This window comes from Eriocheir sinensis, chromosome 70, assembly GCF_024679095.1.
Source record: "Eriocheir sinensis breed Jianghai 21 chromosome 70, ASM2467909v1, whole genome shotgun sequence".
Taxonomy (NCBI): Eukaryota; Metazoa; Arthropoda; class Malacostraca; order Decapoda; family Varunidae; genus Eriocheir; species Eriocheir sinensis.
The window spans coordinates 3,847,902-3,858,183 of record NC_066578.1 but is presented as its reverse complement, the minus strand read 5'-3'; positions in this window follow the sequence as shown (position 1 = coordinate 3,858,183).

Below are 10,282 nucleotides of genomic sequence, written 5' to 3'. Positions count from 1 at the left end.
CATTCCCTCCACTCCTTTCTCTCTCTTTCTCTCCTCTTATACTACCTCAATTATCCTCTCTCCTCCTTCCCTCCCTTCTTTATCCTTCTCTCCCTTCCCCTCTCCCAAGCGTTCACAGTGCCGCCAAATTCGCATTACACACACGACCGGGTTTTTGGCTAATGGTCTAATGCATTTTCTTTAGGTTACAAATTTTCCCGGGCCGTTTTCCATATTTTGGGCCGCTGTTTATATGAATGATATTATTATTATTATTATTTTCGTTATTGTTATTATTGGTGTTATTGCTAGTGTTGTTGTTGTGGTGGTTATTGTGTTTTGTGGGTATGTTTTATTTTGTTTTCATTATTTATTTTTTTGGTTTTTGTTCCTCTTTTTATTCATATGCTTTACTTTAACATTCCCTTGCGTTCATGTACAGTCATTCATGCATGTATTTTATTTATGTATATCTGTTTTTTTAATTTATTCCTCTTATTTATTCATATGCATCCCCTTTCCTTCCCTTTCTTTCCTTTCCTTTCCTTTCCTTTCCTTTCCTTTCCTTTCCCTTCCCCTCCCTTCCCTTCCTTTCCCTTCCCTTTCCTTCTGTTTCCTTTCCTTTTCTTTTCTTTCCTTTCCTTCCCTTACCTTTCCTTCCACTCCTTTCTTTTTCTTTCCTTTCTCCTCCTTTCCCTTCCCTTCCCTTCCCTTCCCTTCCCTTCCCTTCCCTTCACTTCCCTTTCCTTTCTTTTTCTTTCCCTTCCCTTCCCTTCCCTTCCCTTCCCTTATCATACATTCCATTACCTTCCTTTATATTCTTTTAAATTCGGACGCTAAAAAGATAATTACATTTAACTTGAATTCCACACGGCTGCTGCTTCTTGTAAATTAGTGAAAAAAAAAAAATATTACATGCGTTGATATTTTTTGCATGTGTTCTAAAATGGTGTAAAATTATCCATGCCTAGTTTTATTATTATTTCTTATTTTTATTTTTGAATATAATACAGACCCCAACATAGATCTATTTAGACGTTGAATTCTTTTTTTTTTTTTTCCTGTCAATCACACTGACATACGTAGATCTGTTTTCCTGACGAATTTGAATATATATGTTTGGGCAATATAACTTAACATCTTTTTTTGTCATATTTTTCGTTTTCTCTTTTTTCCTTTTTTCATTTATTTTATTTTCACAAACTGACACTAATCTATTTAACCGGCGATTTCGAATATATATGTTTTGACAATTTAACTTTTTTTTGATTTTGGTTTATTGTTTTTTTCATTTATCCCTTTTTTTCCTTTTTTTTTCTTTATTTTTTTTTTTTTGCATATATTATTTACGCTGACATAGATCTATTTAACCGCTAAATTAGAATATATACTTTTATTTTTACAGTTTAACTTTTCTTCAATTTTGGTTTATTATTTTTTTTCCTTTTCGTTATTTTTTTTGCATATGTTATTTATACTGACATAGATCTCTTTAACCGACAAATTAGAATATATACTTTTTTATTTTACAATTTAACTTTTCTTCAATTTTGGCTTATTATTATTTTTTTTTTTTTCGTTTTCTTCATTTTTTTGCATATGTTATTCACACCATGATAGACTTCTTTAACCGGCAAATTAGAATATATCCTTTTTTTCAACAATTCAACTTCTCAATTAAGCTTTCATTTTCTCTTTATTTTCTCTTCCTTTATTTTATTATTTTTTCCCCTGCCGTTACCCTCGCAAATTCAGGATCATGGCGGCTCTTACAGTTCCACATTTCCATTACTCCCCCTGCCTGACGCTTGGCCTTGAGATGACTAACTAAAAAAAACAGGTTATGCTGGACGGAGTGGAGTCACGAATCAGGGTTTTAATATTCACGGCCGAGGTTTGTTGTCAGCGAGAGAGCTTCCTGTCTGGCGAGAAGGGGGACAAAACACACACACACACACACACACACACACACACACACACACACACACACACACTCACACACATATACACGCACTATTTTTTTCCATGTTTTTGTTTTTCTGTATCTTCTTTTTCTTTTTTTTCAATCGATTTACCTTTTCTACACAAACATACACACACACACCCACACACCCACACACACACACACACACAAGCACCCGAGTTTAATTATCTCCAAACACGAAAATATTAGAGTTTAACCTACTGTTTGACATGCTGAGCCCCCGTTCCTAGCTTTGCCTCCCCCCCTGTACTCAACCTTACGCGTCTGGGGCCCAATGAGATTAACGCTGTAAGTCACGGTACAAAGGGAAGCAATCTAGCGAAGTGTGATCCGTCTGTCTCTAATCCCTACTCTCTGTGTCTCGCTCTGTGGTCCACCGGCAGCAGGACAACGCTTTTCGCAGATTGAATCACTTTTAGAGCTGAAATTTAGGGTGATCTGGAGTCTTATATCATGGTGACTTCCTTCCTTCCTTCCGCCTGTCCCCGGCCTTGTCTCTTATCGCGTGAAGGAAGGAAGTGTTGCTAATTGAAGGCTCTTGGGATTTGACGCCTGAGAGGGTCATTTTTGTGTTTGGATTTGAGGCCTGATTGTTTTTTTCTTTTTTTTCTTTTTTCATTCTCGTTATTCCCTATTTTTCTTTTTTTTTCATTTTCCTCTTTATTTCTTCTTTTCTTTCCTTTTCTCGTAATTCCTTCTTTCCGTTTTCTTTCCTTTTCGTATTCCGTCATTTCTTATTTTTTTTTATTTTCCTCTTTATTTCTTCTTCTTTCCTTTTTGTCCCTTCTCTCCTAGTTCCTTCTTCTTTCCTTCTATTTTCATTCTCGGTTTTCCCTCTTTAATTTTTTTTCATTTTCTCTTTATTTGTCTTCTTTCCTTTTTTCCTTTTTTTTCATGATTCCTTCTTCTTTCCTTCTCCTTGTTCCTTCTTTCCTTCTTCTTTCCCTTTTCTCCTAATTCCCTCTTCTTTCCTTCTTCTTATTCCTTCTTTCCATATTTCACCTTTTTCTATTTATTTCTTCTTTCCTTCTTTCCTTTTTCTTGTATTTCCTTCTTCTTTCCTTCTCCTTATTTCTTCTTTCTTTATTCTTTCCTTCTTATTTCTTTTTTCATTCCTTATTTTTCCTTATTCCTTCTTTCCTTTTTTCTCTTCTTATACCTTCTTTACTTCTTCTAATTCCTTCTCCTTTCATTCTTTCCTCTCTTTATTTAGTCCCATCTTCTTTTCCTCTTCTTTTCTTATATATATAAAAAAAAACTAAACACTCTTATTTGAAGGCTCTTAACTCTTCTCTCATTCCCTCCACTCCTTTCTCTCTCTTTCTCTCCTCTTATACTGCCTCAATTATCCTCTCTCCTCCTTCCCTCCCTTCTTTATCCTTCTCTCCCTTCCCCTCTCCCAAGCGTTCACAGTGCCGCCAAATTCGCATTACACACACGACTGGGTTTTTAGCTAATGGTCTAATGCATTTTCTTTAGGTTACAAATTTTCCCGGGCCGTTTTCCATATTTTGGGCCGCTGTTTATATGAATGCTATTATTATTGTTATTATTATTATTATTATTATTATTATTATTATTATTATTATTATTATTATTATTATTATTATTATTATTATTATTATTATTATTATTATTATTATTATTATCATTATTGTTATTATTGGTGTTATTATTAGTGTTCTTGTGGTGGTTATTGTGTTTCTTGGGTATATTTTTTTTGTTTTCATTATTTTTTTTTCATCTTTTTGTTCATATGCTTTCCTTTTACATTCCCTTGCGTTCATGTACAGTCATTCATGCATGTATTTTATTTATGTATATCTGTTCTTTAATTTATTCCTCTTTTATTTATATTCATATGCGTCCCCTTTCCTTCCCTTCGCTTTCCTTCCCTTTCCTTTCCTTTTCTTCTCTTTCCTTTTCTTTTCTTTCCTTTCCTTTCCCTTCCCCTCCCTTCCCTTCCCTTCCCTTCCCTTCCCTTTCCTTTCCTTTCCTTTCCTTTCCTTTCCTTTCCTTCCTTCCTTCCTTCCTTCCTTCCTTTCCTTCCTTCCTCCCTTCCCTTCCCTTCCCTTCCCTTTCCTTTCCTTTCCTTTCCTTTCCTTTCCCTTCCTTCCCTTCCCTTCCCTTACCATACATTCCATTACCTTCCCTTATATTCTTTTAAATTCGGACGCTAAAAAGATAATTACATTTAACTTGAATTCCACACGGCTGCTGCTTCTTGTAAATTAGTGAAAAAAAAAAAAAAAACTATTACATGCGTTGATATTTTTTGCATGTGTTCTGAAATCGTGTAAAATTATCCATGCCTAGTTTTATTATTATTTCTTATTTTTATTTTTGAATATAATACAGACCCCAACATAGATCTATTTAGACGTTGAATTCTTTTTTTTTTTTTTTCCTGTCAATCACACTGACATACGTAGATCTGTTTTCCTGACGAATTTGAATATATATGTTTGGGCAATATAACTTAACATCTTTTTTTGTCATATTTTTCGTTTCCTCTTTTTCTTTTTTTCATTTCTTTTCTTTTCACAAACTGACACTAATCTATTTAACCGGCGATTTCGAATATATATGTTTTGACAATTTAACTTTTTTTGGATTTTGGTTTATTGTTTTTTTCATTTATCCCCCTTTTTTTTTCTTTTTTTTTTTGCATATATTATTCACGCTGACATAGATCTATTGAACCGCTAAATTAGAATATATACTTTTTTTTTTACAATTTAACTTTTCTTCAATTTTGGTTTATTTATTTTTTTTCCTTCTCGTTATTTTTTTTGCATATGTTATTTATACTGACATAGATCTCTTTAACCGACAAATTACAATATATACTTTTCTTTTTACAATTTAACTTTTCTTCAATTTTTTTTCTTTTTTTCGTTTTCTATATTTTTTTTTGCATATGTTATTCACACCATGATAGACTTCTTTAACCGGCAAATTAAAACATATCTTTTTTTTAACAATTCAACTTTTCAATTAAGCTTTCATTTTCTCTTTATTTTCTCTTCCTTTATTTTATTATTTTTTCCCCTGCCGTAACCCTCGCAAATTCAGAATCATGGCGGCTCTTACAGTTCCACATTTCCATTACTTCCGCTGCCTGACGCTTGGCCTTGAGATGACTAACTAAAAAAAACAGGTTATGCTGGACGGAGTGGAGTCACGAATCAGGGTTTTAATATTCACGGCTGGCTGAGTTTGTTGTCATGAGAGCTCTCCTGTCTGGCGGGAGGGGGGACAAAACACACACACACACACACACACACACACACACACACACACACACACACACACACACACACACACACGCACACGCACACACACATATACACGCACTATTTTTTTCCATGTTTTTGTTTTTCTGTATCTTCTTTTTCTTTTATTTTCAATCGATTTACCTTTTCTACACAAACATACACACCCACACCCACACACACACACACACACACACACACAGGCACCCGAGTTTAATTATCTCCAAACACGAAAATATTAGAGTTTAACCTACTGTTTGACATGCTGAGCCCCCGTTCCTAGCTTTGCCTCCCCCCCTGTACTCAACCTTACGCGTCTGGGGCCCAATGAGATTAACGCTGTAAGTCACGGTACAAAGGGAAGCAATCTAGCGAAGTGTGATCCGTCTGTCTCTAATCCCTACTCTCTGTGTCTCGCTCTGTGGTCCGCCGGCAGCAGGACAACGCTTTTCGCAGATTGAATCACTTTTAGAGCTGAAATTTAGGGTGATCTGGAGTCTTATATCATGGTGACTTCCTTCCTTCCTTCCTTCCTTCCGCCTGTCCCCGGCCTTGTCTCTTATCGCGTGAAGGAAGGAAGTGTTGCTAATTGAAGGCTCTTGGGATTTGACGCCTGAGAGGGTTATTTTTGTGTTTGGATTTGAGGCCTGATTGTTTTTTTTTCTTTTTTTTCTTTTTTCATTCTCGTTATTCCCTATTTTTCTTTTCTTTTCTCATTTTCCTCTTTATTTCTTCTTTTCTTTTCTTTCCTTTTCTCGTAATTCCTTCTTTCCTTTTTCTTTCCTTCTCGTTATTCCGTCTTTACTTATTTTTTTTCCTCTTTATTTTTCTTCTCTCCTTTTTTTCCCTTCTCTCCTAGTTCCTTCTTCTTTCCTTCTTCTTATTTATTCTTTCCTTCTGTTTTCATTCTCGGTTTTCCCTCTTTAATTTTTTTTCATTTTCTCTTTATTTGTCTTCTTTCCTTTTTTCCTTTTTTTTCATGATTCCTTCTTCTTTCCTTCTCCTTGTTCCTTCTTTCCTTCTTCTTTCCCTTTTCTCCTAATTCCCTCTTCTTTCCTTCTTCTTATTCCTTCTTTCCATATTTTACCTTTTTCTCTTTATTTCGTCTTTCCTTCTTTCCTTTTTCTTTAATTTCCTTCTTCTTTCCTTCTCCTTATTTCTTCTTTCTTTATTCTTTCCTTCTTATTTCTTCCTTCATTTCTTATTTTTCCTTATTCCTTCTTTCCTTTTTTCTCTTCTTATACCTTCTTTACTTCTTCTAATTCCTTCTCCTTTTCTTCTTTCCTTTCCTTACTTATTTCCCCTCTTCTTTTCCTCTTCTTTTCTTATATATATAAAAAAACTAAACACTCTTATTTGAAGGCTCTTAGATTCCTCGCCAGAAACTTCTTTATATCTACACTTGAAGCCTCATTCTTTCTTCTCTTTTTCCTCATTCCCTCTCCTACTTTTTCCTTCCCCTTCCCTTCTCCTTTTGATATATCTAATAAAAAAGCGTTCCTAGTAATTGACGGCTCTTAGTTTTGACGCTAGAGTGGTCTTCGTTCCTACACTCAAAGGCTCATTTTCCCCTTTTTTTTTGTGTGTGTGTGTGTGGAGGGAAGAGGAGAGGAAGAGGTCAACAGGGAGGGCAAGGGAGGAAAGGGAAAGAGATGGAAGGGGACAATTTTGAGGGAAGGCAGGGAAGTAGAGGGAAGGAGTGGGGAGGAAAGAGGGGAAAGGAGGGGTGGATAGGAGAGGGAAGGAGTCTGGTCCCTCTGCCTGTACTCCGCGTGGTCTGAGGCGTTGACAGGCTGCAGCACAGGAGGCCAGGCAGGTCGAGGTCATGTCAAGTAAGCGCAGCCCCAGCATGTCTATCCGTCCAGACAACACCCTTCAATGAGCCCGTTCCGCCCGTCGATGCTGAGGAGAGAAGAGGAACACATACTGGTTTACAAAGAAGAACGGGAAAGGAAATAGGTTACCTTCTGGTGTCTAGTATATGTGAAGATAGAAGCCAAACCTTGGGAGGAAAGCAATGCAGGAAGAGATAGAAAGAGAAGTGAAGGGAGGAGGTGAAAGATGAGAAAGTAGGAGGTGAAAGGAAGACGAAGAAGGTAAGGGAAGTGAGTAAAGGTTGGACTTGAAGGAGGAAAGGATGGAGATAGACCGAGTAATGTTGTAATGAAGAAGACAGCGAAAAAGATAGAAGTAGGAGTGAAGGAGACTAAATAAGAGGAGGAAAGATTAGGTGAGAAGTAAAAGAATTAACACTTTGATGACGAAACAGAGTAGAGAGGGAGAGAGAAAGAAAGTAGATTGAACTATAAGTGAAGGATAGAAAATAGAAAGAGGAAGAGGAAAGATCAGTTAAGAAATAAAAGAAGAAAAAGAAAAAAAGAAGGAAAAGGTTATAGAGAGAAAGAGAAAGAAGGGAGGGTGTGTTATAAGGTTGATGACAGTAGAGATTGAACTATAAGTGAAGGATAGAAAATAGAAAGAGGAAGAGGAAAGATGAGTTAAGAAATAAAAGAAGAAAAGAAGAAAAAGAAGGAAAAGGTTATAGAGAGAAAGAGAAAGAAGGGAGGGTGTGTTAGAAGGTTGATGACAGTAGAGAACATAAGAACATAAGAACATAAGAACGCAGGAGTCTGCAAGAGGCCGGTAGGCCTGTACGAGGCAGCTCCTTTGACCCTAAGCTCCCGTGTATCTAACCCCACCTAATATCGCTGTCCATGAATTTATCTAGTCTGACTTTTTGAATACGACAATTGTGTTGGCACTCACCACATAAACTGCTAAGCCTATTCACTCATCCACCACCTATTAGTAAACCAATTTTGCCTATGTCCCTGTTGAATCTGAATTTATCAGTTTTAAACCCGATTACTTCGTGTCCTACCCGGTTCTCTTACCAACAAAACCTTATGAATGTCTCCCCTTATTAAAAGCCCTATCCATCCATTTATAAACCTCGATCATGTCTCCACACACCTTCGCCTTTCTGCAGAATGCAAGTTTAACTGTTTGAGATCTTTCCTCATGTGGCAAGTTCTCAACCCCTGAATCATCTTTTAGTCATCACTCCTCTGCACCGATTCTAACATTTTGATATCCATTCTATAGTAGGGTGACCAGAGGCCTTGAACCGCATAGTCCAAGATGAGGTCTAACTAATGCTAAATATAGTTTGAGGAAGACTTTGGGGCTTCTGTTGCTTACGCTCTTGAAATAAGAATCCCAGTACCCTATTAGCTCGATTTCTAAGCAAATACATTGTGCCCTATGGACGGAATCAGAGCTCACTGAGACCTAAATCCTCTCGCGCTTTTAGACCTACTTATGAGGAAGTGTCATTTTAAAGCAATAGTTATGTGAGGGGTTGTTCCTACTCAGAATACGAACTCCACATCTGCCATTTATCAACCTGATCATCATAATCTGTTGAGTTCACAGCAGAGAATACTAGCGTCCTGATCAAACTCAATTACTCTACCGATCTTCGGCGTATCATCTGGAGAATTTACTAACATCACTACTAATTAACCTACAAGTGCATTGATGCATAAAATAATAAACAAAAGGTGGACAATACCAGGAATTGTGGGACCCCACTCGTAACACATCCCCAGTCAAGATCTTTTACCATTGATTTGCACTCTTGCTTCCTATTGCTAAGCCACGCCTTGACAGTTCAAAACTTTACCCTCTACTCCGTGTGAGCCTGTAATTTAAGCAACAGTCGTTGGTGAGGAACTTTGTCAAACGCTTTACTAAAAATCAAGATGAATTACATCATAATTTTTCATCTCTGTCAACCGCCTCAAATACTTTGTGCCAGTAGAAGGACAAAAGAGATTGGTGAGGCATGACCTACCTTTTGAACCCATGCTGCGAGTCGTGAATTAAGCTATGTTTCTCTAAATGCTCCCGAATGTTCCCTGGCTATTATGGACTCCAGCATCTTCCCTATAACCGATGTTAAGCTAATTGGGCGATAGTTTGAAGCAACTGAGCCTGTCCCCTTTTTAAAATCGGCGTCACATTAGCTACTTTCCCATAAAAAATCGGCAAAGCATAGCCAGTATTAACGACATCTTAAAGATGTCGGTTAGTGGGAATCACTGATTATATCACCTAAGCTCCTTTAATGCCCTCAGGGAAATATCCCGTCAGGACCTGGCGACTTGTTCTTCAAAGCTTATCTATCTCATCCTGAACGCTGCTTGCCTGGTAATGATTATATCCCTCAATTTATCGCCATCCCGCCCTCATTACACCTGAACTCTTTCAGTATAGTCGTTTCCCGATCCTCCTGTGAATACTGGAAAGAAAGGAAGTAGTCGTTCAACAATGTGCTCATATTTTTCGTAATTTTTCTACTAAGCTCCCCTGTGTTTGATTTCAGCGGTCCAATTTTTTCTCCCGTGTTTTTTGTTCTATACATCTGAAAAAGAAGCCCTTAGGATTACTTTTCGCCTCATTTGCTACTTTGATCTCATAGTTCTTTTGCTATCCTGGTGTTTTCTTAACTAATCTAGATAGTTCGACGTACCGGCCCCTGAGATGTGTTTCCCCATTCTTTATTTTCTGATAAATTCCCTTCTTTAACCCAATCTCGTGTTTTAGTCCACGAGTCATCCACTTAGGATCATTGTTTTCTTTTCTAAGTGTTCGCTGTGGTATATGCTGTTCTTGCCCCTCTACTATTACTATAAGTGAAGGATAGAAAATAGAAAGAGGAAGAGGAAAGATGAGTTAAGAAGTAAAAAGAAGAAAAATGAGAAAAAAGAAGGAAAAGATTATAGAGAGAAAGAGAAAGGGAGTCTGTGTGATAAAGTTGATGAAGTGAAGGAATGAAGGAGAGAAAATAGAAAGAGGAAGAGGAAAAATCAGTTAAGAAATAAAAGAAGAAAAGAAGAAAAAAGAAGGAAAAGGTTATAGAGAGAAAGAGAAAGGAAGGAGCGTGTCTGTGAAGGTTAACGAAGCAATGAAGAAGGGAGATTGCTGGAAGACAAGAAGACAAGATATGTAAAGGATAAGGGGAGGTGTAATATAACAGGTC